Source organism: Chaetodon auriga, chromosome 21, assembly GCF_051107435.1.
Source record: "Chaetodon auriga isolate fChaAug3 chromosome 21, fChaAug3.hap1, whole genome shotgun sequence".
Classification (NCBI taxonomy): Eukaryota; Metazoa; Chordata; class Actinopteri; order Chaetodontiformes; family Chaetodontidae; genus Chaetodon; species Chaetodon auriga.
This window is the reverse complement of record NC_135094.1, coordinates 5,167,274-5,183,341: the sequence shown is the minus strand read 5'-3', so window position 1 is coordinate 5,183,341 and position 16,068 is coordinate 5,167,274. Positions and strand designations below refer to the sequence as shown.

At 42.2% G+C, this 16,068-nt stretch overlaps 1 protein-coding gene across 7 annotated transcripts in view; it reads left to right on the top strand.

Annotated features, from left to right (window-relative positions):
* ralyl (RALY RNA binding protein like) overlaps positions 1–16,068 on the top strand; it is a 135,135-nt gene that overhangs the window by 45,552 nt on the left and 73,515 nt on the right. For 3 of the 7 annotated variants that reach the window (XR_013079375.1, XR_013079374.1, XM_076761197.1), the window contains exon 1: positions 396–799. The exons of 1 other annotated variant lie outside the window; for it this stretch is intronic. The gene's annotated coding sequence lies outside the window, so the exon portion shown is untranslated. Of the gene's footprint in view, positions 1–395; positions 1,534–16,068 lie in introns of those variants that run through there. 3 more of the 7 variants (XM_076761200.1, XM_076761196.1, XM_076761199.1) reach the window with 2 other exon arrangements.

Genomic DNA, 16,068 nt, shown 5'->3' with positions numbered 1-16,068 from the left:
TGCATTTACTCTGTTTAAAGTATTGCAATCTCAAAACCTGCTTAGAATTAGTAAGCAGTGTACATTTGGGACACGGCCATGGATGCTGCTCTAAACTGAACTACACTTTGTGCACCAGTGGACAGCGCTGGGTGGTTTTAGTAGATTTTTTTCTTTGCTTGTCCTCAGTGGACTATATTCTGTTTCAGCACCGTGGACAGCGCTGGCATGCTATTATGGTATGTGCTGCTGTTTGTCCTGGATGTGCTTCACCTTCTCAGTGTCAGCGCCGCGGACAGAGCTGCGTGCGTGCTATCACAAATACGATGCAGTTATGTTATTCTCAAATGTGCCACAAGTACATAGCGTTGACCACCCCCACTGTAATAACCCGCACGCCTCTCCCTGCCTTCCTCATAAGAGAACAGAAGCATGCGGTGTATGAAAGCTCGTCCGTCCGCTGAATGAAATGAAAGCATGTCTGGATGCCGCCGCGGCGCTGACACCGAGTGAGCTCTGCATCTTTAAAACAGGAAAGAAAGAAAAAGCAGCCGAGGGAAAACACACAAGCAGCTCAGTCATAACTGTGGGATGATAAGGACTACCTCTTTTTACTTTTGGAGAGAGCCAAGCCGCTAGGAGAGCATTCAGCATCAGCTGTTCTACACTGGTCTCTCATTGCTGGAAGTCGGGGCTGAATCGGTCACATGACAGAACTGGAGGCAGAGATCTAGAGAAAAGGCACAGCATTTCGGCTTGCACCGCCATACTGTATTTTGAGCCATATCACATTTTTATTGCAACATTTTACTCCCGCTCGGTGAGTACATTTCCAATGGCTTTTTTGTAAGCATTTTTTGTCTTTTTAATTGCCCCCTTTTTTTATTTTTCCTCCTTTTGCTGGTGTTTGAATTTGAGCATTGACATGGTGGTTTTGAGCGTTTTTCACATCCAGGCTTCAAGTTTTTAGCATGCAGTTATTCTGATCGAGAGTGCCAAGAGGGTAAACTGGTGCCATATCGGTCTTGAGAAAGCCTTTACTTGCTTGCAGTTTTGTTTCGAGGGTCGAAACCAAGCGGCTTTTGTCAGTATTGAGATTTTTCAAACATTTATTGGTGGTTTTGAAACATTTTTATTTTTTTGTTTCTGTCGACTTTTGCTGTTGCTATGCTTTGGTTTGCATTTTGCAGTGTTGTTTGTTGCCTTCGAGTTTTGTGATTTTGATGTCTCGGTGGATCTCACCGATCAAACCCTTTGCTTTTACTTTGTTCCTCTTTTCTTTGTGAAAAAAAGGAGTCATTTTTAAAGCCCGATGACGTTTTAACGTGATACTTTTCTTGCAGCTGAGCTCACAGGTTTGTTGTTTTTGTGTTTCTCTCTTTTTTCGATTTCGTTATACTTTTGCTGGTGGCAGTGTCAAGTATTTTTGGATGTTATCGTTTTTTTTGACTAGATGATGCTGGGTGGACGAGGGGAGTTTTGATTCTTGGGGGAGTTCAATGCGTTTTTGTTTTCTGTGTCAACGAGGATGAACAGACATTTTCCCTTTTGCAGGTATTTGATATGAGTGGATAAGTGACACGTTTCTGCATTTACAATAAAGAATAAGGTGACAGAAATATGCACCTGTGGCTGACGTGTTCTTTCGTAAGGCTGGCCAAATTGCTCATTAGAGAAGGCATTCTTTACCAATGTTATCTGAAGGTTACCTGATCTGATCGATCTGTCCGTAATGCTTCTTAAAAAAAGAAAAAGAAAGACAAAAAAAAAGAAGTGACGTGATCAACAATTCAAGAACAAGGACTGGAAATCACACGCAGGTCGTTTGATCACAGTGTTTTCTCTGTTTTGAGTTCAACAATCTCCACGCCGTCGCAGCTGAGGAATAAATGTAAGTAGCTGCATTCAGGTCCCTTGAAAGGATGCACTGTAACGACTGTAATGATCTCCCACTGATAAACTATCAAAACTCTATCCGTACATGGACTTGGAGGGGCAGAGATAACAATTTTCTTTGCTGCAGCAGGCGTTTCTGTAAATTGCAGGGGGTTATGGTACCAAGTTGGGGATATAGGACAACCACAGTTTGCACTACAGTACGTATGGTCAAAGTACAGCTACACTTAAGTGCCCTCCTTACTGCTGGACACACTGAAATTGGCTTTTGTAGGCCAAGATTCATAAATACCCTTGGATTTGTCACATCTGATTTTGCAGGAAATGAATACAGCCACTGTCAGGACTAAAAGGGGACTTGGAGTGATTTAATCCTTCAAGAGGCAGGTTTAACTTCAGATTATTGTGCGCTGCAGGAAATGCAAACACGAGTAAATACATGTCGTGCACTCTTAGAAGAGGGCATGGCTTCCAGTCCAGGTGCTGGAATTGTTTTCCTCTGTTTTGTAGGCTACAGCACTGCTGTGTGCTTGAGCAGCTGTAACATTGCTGTCTGTCCACGAACCTTCCTCTTAAGTGAGTAGTGGTCCTCAGCAGAAGCCCACAAACTTCATTCAACTTTTTCTGGAATGTTCCTGGACTGATCTAAACCATTTCTGTTCGTCGTGGCTTTAGTATAGAAGTTCTGTTGTAAGAAAGGAGTTCAGCTCGTGCCTCAGATCTCGTCACTTTGCTCCGTTTTGATCCATATGTATTCAGTTCAGCAGAACACCGGTTTTGTCAGCGCAATAATTTAGGACTGTAAAATATATCAGCCAGGACCATTAAGTGTGAGTATAGAGCGTTAAGTCCCAGTGTCATTAAACAGGCTGACATGGTAGATCAGGATCACTGCAGTTTAATGTGCAGAAATGCAGTATTTCTAATCACTGAATGCAGAAACAGGCAGGCAAAGTTACATTATTAATAAGGGAAACTGATTAGAGCAATTAAGCTAATACATTTCATCTTGTATTGAAAAGCTGTTATCATGTATTGATTGCCCAGACGTAGATAATGAGCCACAGGGAAATTTTAATGGTTTTTAAGTTGTGAGGCAATTTAGGAACAGCAGTCCAACCAGGAAGGCGTCTGTTGAAGTCTTTGCATTCAGTGTTTGGTTGTATCACAGACCCCTGAGAGAGCGAGCAGCCATTAACCAGGTTCAAATGTGTGAATGGACCAGCAGGTCTGGCAGCTGAGAGGAGGAGTGTAAGAATTCAGTCCAATAGTCTGATTCTGCTGCAATGACACAATGCATCATCAGGTCTTATATTTTGCCCATGGCTACGTCTGATTCTTCTTCTTCCAAGAAGTACAGCTCTGCAAATCTGAAAAGCTATTAAGCTGATTCAGTCGTCAATAATGAAGCACGTTTAAGTCACAAGTTGAAGGCCTTTAACCTCAAACACAGCATCTCATTGTGGTGATGATGTTTTCAACAAGTTCTTCAAGGCGACGCACTCTTCCTCCCGGTCCTCTCTGCAGAATGGAGCCCAAACATTCGCTAAATTTTAATCAAAACGATGCTTTTAGGAGACACGCAGAGCTCCGTAATCACTCATCTGGTTGCAGCATTCCAGTAGAAACTCCTTCAGTGGCATACCTTCATTCAAACAGATTCAGATTGATTCAGACATTTCAAATCTTACCTCTCAGACCACGAATTGCAGCCTCACGACATATCGGCATTTCTTCACGCTCCTAGTTGAGAGGTGTTTCTGCCACGCCGCCACGGTACGAGCTCCTGGACATCTTTCCTGCTAAGCATTATGATAGCTTCTATTACGTCCTGCGGTGTTGTGTCTCCCCTCCAGGCAGGTTTCCTGTTATCTAGGCCAAGCCAGACCTGCACAGGAGACTTGCAGAGGAATATGATAGCTCATGAATGGATATACCTCTGATGCCATGAATAAAACATCACGCAAGAGCAACTTGTATACACCAAGCATGTGCTTCACGAAGGGATGGATGTGCGACTGCATGCATGCTTGTCGGTCTGAATGCGACTGAAACGACAGCGTCGGGATGCCAGAGTGGGACAAATGGAAGCATAATATGCAGAGCAGTGCATGTCGTGTACACATGTAGTTACTATGGGATGCTGAGCTCAGTAGCATGATGGTATGAGCCCTGTAACCTGTAGATGAATGTCACAAGCACAGCTGTCATATTTTTAGCAAGCTTTACCAGAGCCCGGCTTGTTTAGTGTCAGCTTTAGTCCACATGCACAATCATGTCACCTCTGAAAATCCTTTGCTTAAGTAATAGTATTAATACCACACTGGAAAAATAGTTACAAGTAAAAGTCCTGCATAAAAGCATGTGAAATGTACTAAAATGTTAAAAGTAAAAGTACTCCTGCAGAAAACTGTCAGCTGTGGCTGTCACTGTTGTCCTGATGCTATTACATCGTTTGATTACTGAACAGGATTTCACTGTTGTAGTGAGAAGGAGCTCCCTCTGAACTATTTTGTGTCTGACTGCAGCTAATGATTATTTTCATTATGGGCGAATCTGCTGATCATTTCCATTAATTGCCGTCGCAGCGATCCAGAGACCAAAGTGACACCTTCAGTGTTTTGTCCAACCAACAGTACAATCAACAATTTTACTAATCATTTCAGTTGTGCTTGTGTGATCTGTTGGGCAGTTTATGACAAAAATCACATTTTATAAGCTCTTTGTGTATTCTGTATGGAAATACATTCATTTCTTAAGTAATTAGTAACTAGAACTGTCGGATACATGCAGTGAAATAAAAAAAGTGCAGTATTTCCCTCTGAAATGTGCTGCTGTACAAGTAGAAGTACCTCAAACATGTACTGGGTACATTAGAGTACATTAGAAAGATAATTATGCCCAACTTTATGACTGTTGTTACACATAATCACTGTTTCAACTGAGGCTTTAGTTTTTTTAGTCCCTGGCAGAGTTTCTTGCCTAAGAAGCGGCAGTGGAGCTTTCTTTGGGGTTCATTGGCCTTCATGTTCCTTAAATGTGCACAAGTAGTTAAAAGTTTCTTTGTCAATGACCTTTTATGACCTAACGTCAGTTGAATGTGTGATGCCCGCAAAGTCAGTCGAAAGTTTACACAGTTACACCCACGATTTCCTTAAATCCATTACTCATAACTCATATCTGAGGGAGAAGGTTTGGTCTCAGAAGTGTGTGTGTGCAACATTGTTCATCATGCTTATTAATTAATTAATGCTATGCAAATTGATACATTATTAATCCACTATATGTACTTAAAATCACGCTGAAGCTTCCTTGACTGATGAATAAAGTTATTTGCATCTTTACAATGACTAGCACTATTCTTAATAGAAGGCTAATTAATAAATTAAATGGTAGATTTTCATCTCTTTCTTAACCTTAAAAATATTCAGAAGAGGTGGAAGCACTTTTTTCAACCTCCAGAAGAAAGGGCAGCCTTTATGTAGCCTGAGAGACAAAACCTGGGGCAAAAAAAAAGTTACCAAAAGACCCGCTGCTACTCCTGAAGCCCACCGTATTGACTGAAGGTTTCTCAGACGATCAGCATTCTTATCCAGTCTTTCATCTGCAGTTTGGCTGGACACCCCCCATCGTATCTATACGACCTGTGTATCAAACTGAACTGGCGCGCACGTCGCGCTTCACTCAATGAGACTTTCTCTTCCAGCCCCCCCCCCCCCCCCCCCCCCCCCAACAGATAAACAGCTTACCTTTGGCTCATTCTGCTGTGACGAGTGTTAAGCACTTCACTGTCCCTTTCTGAGCGGTTAATTTGATAAGTGAGGAGATCTCACACTTCATATTCTGGGCAATTAAACCCATATCTGAAGAATAGGGTCAGGCTAAATGACTTCCCAGTGTCTATTATGGGAACCATTTGAGTTACAGTGCATCACATAAATGAGCCGTCGCCACTGACACGCTGAGACCTGATTGCACTTGTAGAAATTCAGATGGAAGTAAAGTTTTGTTTTAGTTGTATTTCATTAGAATACTTTGTGTGCAGATATCGATCCGGGCAGCCCGATCGCTTCCAGGCCACACCTGCCTCAGGTCCAGTTAACATATTCAGGACAATTTTCTCATCATACTGCTCATCAAATTACATTCGGCGGCATCAAAACACTCAGAATTAGTTTTTAGATGGCTTATAGATTCAGCACCGCTGCCCCTGATGCATGCGTGTATTGTTTTTCCTCTCAGACAGGAATAAATCAGAATTCACATCATGACATTTTGTGCAGCGTCTCCCTCCCCACCAAACCCCCTGTTATTAAACTGTAATTTCAGAAAACGTTGAGTCTCATTGTTTGAATGAAAACTTGTTTCATCACACTTAACTTTTTGGCATATTAATAAGTGTTTTTCACATCCGTCTGCGGAGCATCATCATTAAAGCGTAACCCTCAGGCAGCGAGATGACCACACTAAAGATGATTTGCCAGTTTTCTGCTCGGGTCTGTCTTTCCTGAAAATAATGGAAAGTCTCTGCTCGGGTATATATAGAATTATGGAAATGTGGCTGAAATGTTTTGGCAGAATGCAACAATGTTGCTCCATAAAACATTATGAATATAATACATACACACGCACATACACACTTATATGCATGCAAATTATTAGGCGAGAAAAAGGAGAACCAAACAGAGGCAAATCAAGCTTTTGCAGTTTTTGACCTTCACATGAAGACTGAATAGAAAGAGTTTTCTTTCTTTTCTTACTTGTGTCTGCTTTTTATTTGAATTCCAGTGATGAGAAAACACCATCACAGTTGACTGACACCGGGTGGCATCAGATTAGTTTATGAAAATGCTTTTAAAGTCTCCAGGAAACAAGAGCTTGCAACATCTTCTTCATTATTCCTAATGATTTGTTTCTTCTTTTGAGCCGTTCAGCACTGAGTGTGTTAGCAGAAGCTTGGGTGATGCCACACGAAAACACAAGCTGATCAACTATGTTGAATGGAATACAACTATTTTTATTCTCCAACCAGGTTGAAAAATTGTCTTTAATTACCTGAAACATAAAAAGGCACAAACCACGGAACAGAGCAGAGAAAATGGCAGAGCGCCGTCAAACAAAGGGCGCTACAAAATGCTTAAAGCCTTAAAAAGATAAACAAGTCTTACAGGTCAGATTATTGAGTTAAAAGTTCTGATTGCTCTTGCAGTAAAACATTCCTGGTTGCCAAAGGCATTAGTAATTTAACATTAAAATGCAAAAGCAAGTATTACTGCCAATTAGGAAATGACCCCAGCATGAATATAATAAGTGTAAAAGCACGATGCACGGGAAACATTTAACTGTGGAGATCATTTTTGTTTGCTAGTAGAAAAGAGGCAGAGCATTCCTCATGGCAGTGAGGGCAGAGGAGTCTTAATGTGCTTAATTTATTGCTCATATCAGGACACGGTGGCTTCAGTGAGGAGACAAAGGTTCAGACAAACAGAGATGCAGCCTGATCCATACGTCTGAGGCACACATCTGATATGTTTAAGAGGCTGTGTGATGTTCGCCGAGACTGGGAGAGAAAAGTAAACAAACAAACCTGGAATAAAAAGAGGCAGAGGAGCGGCGTGAGGCCTTCCAGAGCAGGTGGCGGAGCCCTCCAGATGCTGCAGAGAAGCAGCGAAGCAGATAATGTCCTGCCTAGATTACCTCAGGGACCCCGATTACAGTGGAGCGTCCTCATCTGGGTCAGCTCCAAGCTGGTTCTGCAGGGATCAGCTGTTCTCGCTGTCGTCCTGCTGGCCTCAGCTGTCTCTCACCTGCTCGTGACCAGTTATGGATGCATTGACACACTGAAAACCACAGTCTGAAAAGACAGGGTATGCTGTGCTGTGCCTGACACATAGTGGCAGCCATGTTTGTAGGTTTATTGACAACGTGGGTAGCGGGTATTATTTTGATGACATCGGCATAGAGATATTCTTCATATGCATGGAAGGATCCCAAACCGACCTGTTTGAAGTGCCTGTTAACATTTCTTGTTGGAAAGTCAATCAAACGACTCCAAAGAGATGCAAAACTGAGCCCAAAGAGACACAGACTGACTACCGAGAGATGCAAACTGATGACAAAGACATGCAAAATGACTGCAAAGAGATGCAAACTGACTATAAAGACACACAGAATGACTGCAGAGACGCAAAGTGACGACGGCGACTAAAGCTGACTGCAAAGACGTGCCAAATGACAGCAAAGAGGTGCAGACTGACTCCAAAGAGACACAAACTGACCGCAAAGAGGCACCAAGTGACCCAGACACACACTGAATACTGAGAGACACCCAATAACAGCAAAAACCCCACAAAACAACCACAAAGAGACATAAACCGACTGCAGAGAGACACGAAAAACCACAAAGTGACCAAACACAAACTGATTAAAGATACAGAAACTGACCACAAACACTGTGAAGAGATACAATTTGACTGCAATTTGACTCGTGTAGTTTTGTGTCTCTCAGCCTGGGTGTCTTGCTCCTGTATGTAGGAGGGGTGGGGGCGGGGGGGCTTTTTATATGACTGTGCCCAGGGGCCCATCATAACCCCTCCATATTCATAAGGCAGTTTGAAACAGGAGTCAGAGGTTTAAAAACTTTGAAATTTATATCCGGAAATGGAGTCATATCACATCTGCACACAAATTAGTGTTTACCAGCCTGGACAGTCTGGGATCTCTTTATACAAAATGCTGCCAAAGGGCGGAAAAAAGTTAAATATTTTATGTTGGTTTGCCGTGTCTGGACAGAGTGCTGACTGCTGTTAAGGAGACAGCTGGGATTTCAATGCTAAGTTTCAGTTTTTTTTCTTATTCTGTGGGCAGGATGGTGCCCGACTCCAAACCGGACAGAATCTAAACTGAGGGGCTGAGACGGCTCCCTTTATCGCAGCGCAGTGTTTTTAAGGTGATTTAACCCGATAAATTGGTTTGTGTAAGTTGTTTTTACACTAAACTCTTGTCTAGGGATTAGATTTACTAAAGTTAATTACAGTTGCTTTCAAAAGTATTCAAACATATTCACCTTTTTCATACTTTATTGTGCTGTATTGTATATTGTAGAGCCAGCAAGCAAACAGTTCTTCCCACAAAAGTCAGTGTGCAGACTCGTGCTGTAAGCTCGGGTGCATCCATGTTTGTATCAAATATGTAAGATATAGATAAAGATACTAAAGCAGATATATGTAGTTGTGGAAAGATGCAGCACTGCGGTATTAAATCTACATTGAATAAAGAGGAGGATGTAGACAAAGATTGTGAATTGGCTGCAAATTCGCACACAGTTAGAAAAATATCCCTTTTTATTTTGTATGTTCAGTCATAGGGAGAAGGTATATGTGTTGAAATATCCCAAATAGATATTCCAAGGATATGTACCCTGAAATAGAGAAAAAAAGAGAGAGATATTTCAACACAGAGACATCCTGACTCACATACTCACGAGGATCATGACCTCAATTTTCAGTGTCTGCCACGAGGAAAAGCACAGGTGCACTCAAGGAGAGACGGCTAGCTAGCTAGCTAGCTATTGAGTTTGTGTACCCCTGAGGGCAAAAACATGTCCACCGAGCAAACCTTTTATGTTTCTCTCAACAAACGGTTCACTCAGGGGTAGCGAGGGACTGTTGGTGATGGTGAAAATGTATTCCGCTCCACATTCAAACTTTGATTGAGCCTGACAGGGAATCTTTAACCGGCTACAGCATATGGACAGACTTGGGCCTTTTCATTCAGAGGGCTTCACATAGTTTTTTAAATGCTGTCTGCCTTTGAAGAGCTGCTTTGTTCTGCAGAGCCTGTACTAAGTAGGAGAAAGCAGTGCAGAAATTTGTCATTTTCTGTCTTTATTGCACTTTATCACGGTCTTACCAGCTCGTGGTTTATCAGTATGGGACGCAAAGTGAACCCAGCCCGTATGTGATAATCCCAATTGTGTGTTTGTGTGAGTGCACACGTCCCTGCAATTATGCATCCCGAGCAGGATTGCATGCTCACGGGATCGAGATTAAGAATGGCAAATGTCTGTCTGATTACACTCAGGCTGCAGAGGCCCCTCTGAGCTAAATCTGAGTTTAAAAAAAAAAAAAAGACAAAAACATCTGTCTGGCTAACATGTAGTCCTACTCACCAGTGCGTTTATGGGTAAAAATAGCACTCCCATCATTTAATTCCCCACTTAGCCTCAAAAAGCAATCTTCTCCTGAAACATTAATAGCTTGTTGACATCTCGCAGTGAGCCACAGTCTATCAGGTGGCGTGTGTAAATAAGGCTTCATTCTTCATATTGATTTTTTCCTCCAGGTTTTGACATCAGAGGAAATCAAGGAGCTCATTGCCGTGTGTTCTCACAGATACCGGCGGCTATTACAGCCTTTGGTTTCCATCCACTTTCTCTAATAAACATCATGAGCCTACACCCATCAGTGTGCAAAGACATGGTTTGGATGTGTTATTGGAACCCCCGCCCCCCTCAAAAAAAAAAAATTCTAGTCATTATAAAGCACCTTTATCACTCAAGTAGCCTGGTCTAGCATTATTAGAGGAAATCGATTTTACTTACTTATGGATTCCCCTGCCTCTTAATAGTAATGTGTTTCTCTGGATTATGTTTATTACTCATTTTGGTGCCCGGCTAGTGTTTACAGCACATTGCAGCTTCCAGACTTTTGAATAAAAAGAGAGCAGTACATCTAAAAAACCCTCAAGCGTTTCCACTTTGTGGCACACACACATTTTCCCTTCGTGAACCCTTAAACTGAAGAAACTTTTTGATCCATCGTTTCAATTTAGAGGCCTAAAAGCAAAGATTAGAAGATAGTCGTCAATGAAGGTGTAATCTTGTGTAGCGTAAAGGTTTTTTTTTTTACCTTTTACCTGTTAATCATCTCACGGCTTCTGAGGTTTTCCAGAGTTTGGAAGCACTGACATAAACAACAATGACAAAGGTTCACTTCAGGTATTTGTCAGCAGGGCAATTAGTTCGATTGATTCAATTCTAATCTATCTAAGAATATGATAACATGTATAAGTGGTACATTATCGGCTGAACTATTACAGGGTCTCAGGATAAGCAAACAAAATGAAGTCACTTTTCCATGTTAGTTTTTAATCAATAAATCAAAAGTAGCTGTAAAGCCTGGAGCTTCAGGGCGGACGTCTTCTTTCTGAAATGTGTGTTATGTTTTGTTCTGGAAGTCTGCAGCCGTCGACCTGTTCAGGTGTTCAGGGGCGACGATGTGCTGCCTGTAGAGCACGTTGCTCCCAGTACAAGCTGTGACCAGAAAGAAAACGGTTGTTTACATTATTCTTCTTTTTTTCACTTTTTGGAGCCGTGGTGAACCAAATGCAAGAAAAAATCATTTCTGTCACTTTCTGACAAGTCAGTGGATGACAGTGAATATATTTGCCAGGGGTCGATGTAAAGTCGTTGCGAGCCACAGGAGTTCGACAGCTCTGTAATTCACGTGGCGTTTCTGTATGCGCCGCAGCACTCGAACGAGCCCAACGAGCCAGGACATCTGGTCGGGTCTCTTCTTATTTTACAATACTCTAAAAGACACCTGTCAGTGACATCATCAGGGAATATAAACATAATTAAGTAATCAAGCAGACATATTACATATGTAAATGACATTAATTGCAGACATGGGTTTGAAATATTCATTCAAATTAGTCACATCATTTAGGCAGAGATCTCTTCCCGCCGAGTGTAATCATTGAACTAATTAGGTCAGTCAATGCAAGTCGAAACAATTTGAAAAGCAATTTCAGTTTCCAATTAATTCTTGACTAGAAGAATGAAAGTAATATAGGATGCAAATGTGTGAGGCAGTAGTAAGGAGAGAAATACCTCTTCAGAGAGTCAACAAAGCACCGCGAGCAAACTGACAGAAACCCACCAGAAGACTGGAAGAATTCCACCTCACAACTTGAACCGCGGCTGTTATTATTTTTCAAGATTTATGGGTCAAAATGTGTGTTTGTCAAGTTGACAGTCTGTATGGATTTCGGGAGCACCTCAGGAACGCTATTCAGTGCAGTAGTGCGGCAGTGAATAGTGTCACATGAAAGCCAAACACTCCTTCACCTTCCTGATACAAAACAAACCACTTAGGGGAGTTCATAACCAGCCGGAGAGTGGAAACCTTGTTCAAAAACACGGCAAACAAATAGACCCAGCGCTCTCAGATAACACTGTGGTCCAACACGTGGCTCCAGGCCACAGTGTCTGATATTAGGACAGTTCTGTAAATCTGAATTGAGACTATAGTAGTGATTAAGGTTAAAGCTGCAGGTTCATTTTCCGGAGGTGTGCATTGTTTTTTTTGTGCAGTATTCAGAGTTTTCACTACATTTGTTGTTCAGTGCAGGTTCCACAGGTGTTATTTTTACCTCATGGTGAGACAGTTTTGTGACTTAATGGCAGAAACTGGTGACAGAACGTACAAAATGGCCAAGAGAATTACTCAGATTTTTGTCAACAGCTTTCTGTTTTGAGTTTTTTTTGCCTTTGTTTGGCAGAGCCAGTGGAGACATGGCAGGAAATGAGGGAGAGATGCTGCATTCCTGCCAATAAAGCTTATTTTGAATTGGATGCGACAAAGGTCCCAGTTTGACTCAAACCAGGGATGCTGCAGTTCATGGGCGGTGCCTCAAACCCCAAACCAAACGCTGCTTTCACTTTCACTTAAAATCCGACTTTATGTTCATCAGGATGTCCCATCACTGCCTGCACAGCCTCCTGTTTAAACCCCACACACCAGCTTTACACAAATCTGGGCCTCCTCCCTTCACATCCATTAAAACCTCTATTTTTTAGAAGAACAATGCAATGTGGCAAAAAAGCAATTCTGGCCAGAACTGACTAATTCTTTGTAACAAATACTCCATTGAAAACAGCACAGAGACAATACATTTAATGTTTGACTTCATCAGCTTCATTTATTTTTGTAAATATCTGCTTATTCTGAATTACAAGCAGCAGCAGGTTCCAAACAAGTTGTGACAGGAGCAACAAAAGACTGAAAAAGATGTGGAACGCTCCAAAAACACCTGTTTGGAACATTCCACAGGTAAACAGGTTCATTGGTAACAGGTGAGAGGATCATGATTGGGTATGAAAGAGGCATCCTGGAAAGGCTCAGTCGTTCAGAAGCGAGGATGGAGGGAGGTTCACTGCTTTGTGAACACATGATTGGATGAAGGCTGTTACTACATGAGCTCAGGGACACTTTGTGAAACTGTTGTTGGGAAACACAGTTTGTTTGCAGACGATTGAATCCTGTTTTTGTTTGGGTTTTACACAGTGTTTAGAATCCGGTTGTACTCAGATAAATAGTCACACACTCCTTTCAGATTGTTGCATTTTTCTAAGATCTTATTCGTCTTTCTTTTGCTACAGAATCCCAAAGCAAATTCACAATAGTGAACCAGTAAACTGCTCGTGCCTGCAGTGCTCTTCTGCTCCTCTTCTGCCCTTTGTTCCTTCACTTCTTCCCACACATTACCTTCATTCTCATTTTCCTCCTCCCCGCTGCGCTGCCCATCTCTCCATCCTCAAAGATCCCACCAAAAAGCCTCCAGAATGACAGATGCTTTGTCCATTCATTCAGTAATTACATTCCCCTGCCAGGTCTTTGCAGGCTGATTATTTAGCTGTCTTTCTCTTTATCTATTGGCAAACCTCTTCTTCCGCGTTAGCTCTGATTCAGATGCTCAGGACAGCAGCACATTCACAGATAAGATTCACATCCGGCAACATCATCCTGACTGCGTTAAACAATGAAAAGGGCTGAAAACGATTGACCTGCCAGCTTTAGGTTCATTTTGGCTCCCGTTCATGGAGGAAAAACAATAATGGCTTTATCACGATTGACAAACAAATCCAAAGTGCTTAACTGCGTTGGACGTAATGAATTTATTAGAGCAATGCAATATGGGAAGAATCTCAACAGTAACATATGGAGGATGCTTGTTGGTGAGCTGAAGCAATTCATCAATTTATGTAGCCTGTACAGTCCCAACTGAGCATGTTTACTGTGAAAACATAAAGTTATTTCTTGGAAAAATGGGAACAAATGCCTTTGGGCTTTATTTCTTTTTCTTGCTTTTTTTTCTTCGTCTTTTATATCACAGCATCACCAGCTGTTATTGCAGATGGGCAAAGCAGCAACCAATTTAACTCCATTTCTATGCAGGCACACAAGAAGCTGCCTTTAGTCTCTCTCTGTCGCTGCCTGTCGCACTCACGCTCATGGCTTCAGCTGCCTCACCTGATTTTACCCTCTCTTTTGAGGAGATCCCACTCTTTAATTTTGACACACAGATTTACCAACGTCAGCCCTCGAGCCAGATCGTTAGCATCCAGTGGCACAAAGAGGAGCGACGAGGTGCTGCAGGAGGCGTTGAAGAGGTTGAAAGTGTCCAGACCTAATGGCAGGGAGGGAAAGTTGACGGGGATGCTGCTTTGATTCACAAATTGCCCGGATCAATGTTTAAAGAACACATGCTGCAATTAGTGGGACTCTATTGTGCTTCTTGACTCTTTCGTGGGTTTTCTTCCAGAGCACACATGGGTGTTAAACATCCGGCTGCCCAAGCATTAACTACCAAACACCTTCCCAACTTCAGAGTGCGAGTGCATTAACCTGTCTTGTTACTTACTGCTGTGGCAATAATGAGAAGCAGTGTGGGCACACCAGCATAGAGCCGAACACTGCAAAAGCATATTAGGGAAAAGGAAAGAAGAAAGGTAAAAGAAATATATGATAAGAGTCAGACTCAATGTGTTGCTATAGATTTATTACTTCCCTCACGTCACTGCTGCTGGTGGAACCTGATAAGTTCTGACTCACACGTGTCCCCGTTCAGCCAGTTGGCGTAAAGTTCACGAGTGGGAAGAAGTGAAAAAGGTCACTTTGATAATATATGTACTGACTGCAGCCTTTCAGCGCAAAAAAAGTGCTGCAAATCCAACAGCACCGACTGAGTTACTTTAATTAATTTCAGTTCAGAGGCACTACAGGACATCTGCGCGCTGGCAGCCGATGGAAGGCCGTTGCTTGAGTTTTGGATAAGGGGCAGAAAGTGTGACCATGAGCAGTGGTTGACTCAGGCTGTCCAAGGGTCTGCATGCGGTGGGGCACCAGTGTGCAGAAAGTCATGATGCATTTATGGTGAAAGTTCCTTTTCTAGTACGGAGGGCAGCCTGTATTGCACTGAATCACATTTTCTCCACAGGAAGGGTGCCTTGACAAGCACATTTTCCTGCACACTGGGCCAACATAAAGGGCTTCTTATTAGGTTTTATCTACAGGACGAACCTCCAAGAGCGCATTTTTGCTCCTTTTTTCCTCCCACCATTTTAGAAAATACATTATAAGGTTCTCTGCTGAGAGTTAGATGAGAAGCTCAATACCACTTAGATCTTAGCTTAGCATAAAGACTGCAAACAGGGGGATTCTGCTAGTCTGGCTCTGTCCAAAGGTAACAAACTGTGCTTCCCAGCACCTCCTGTAAAACCACAATGTGTCTGTCTAAACTTAAACAGACGAGCTAGCTGTTTCCACCTATTTCCAGTCCTTGTGTTACACTATGCTAAGCTAACTATCTCCATATATTAGTGAATAAGTGTCTAATCTAAGAATCTCCCAGTGTGTCAAACTGTTCCTTCAACGCTGCAGAGGATGATGATCAAGAAGGTGTAAATCACAACTTTCTGTATGTTAATTCCAAAAATAAATTATAATGTCCTGATTTGATTCAGTACAAGAAAAAACAACGTTCCTCTTACTGTGGGGGGTTAAAAAGACTGATTCTTTTCTGATTTTCTTTTGTGACCAATTCCATTATGGTGTGGTCAAAAAAATCCGCCGAAAAGCCCTTAAACGTGGGAGTATTAAGGCTCGAGAGCACTGTGAAGGAATAATTCGGATCAACTGGAGGGTCATTACACTTTCTGAGTGGTGTGTGGATACTAAATAGACAGTTATTTCACCCAGGACAGTGTTATCACCAAGAGCAGGTCCAAAAATGTGCCAGAGGGGTTGCTGGGATTGGCTCTGCCTTCCTGATATGTAACGCTAAACTTCTCCGCCTCAAACATTGAAATGAATTCAAGTAAATATCACCTTAAAATAGAAAATCTGAATA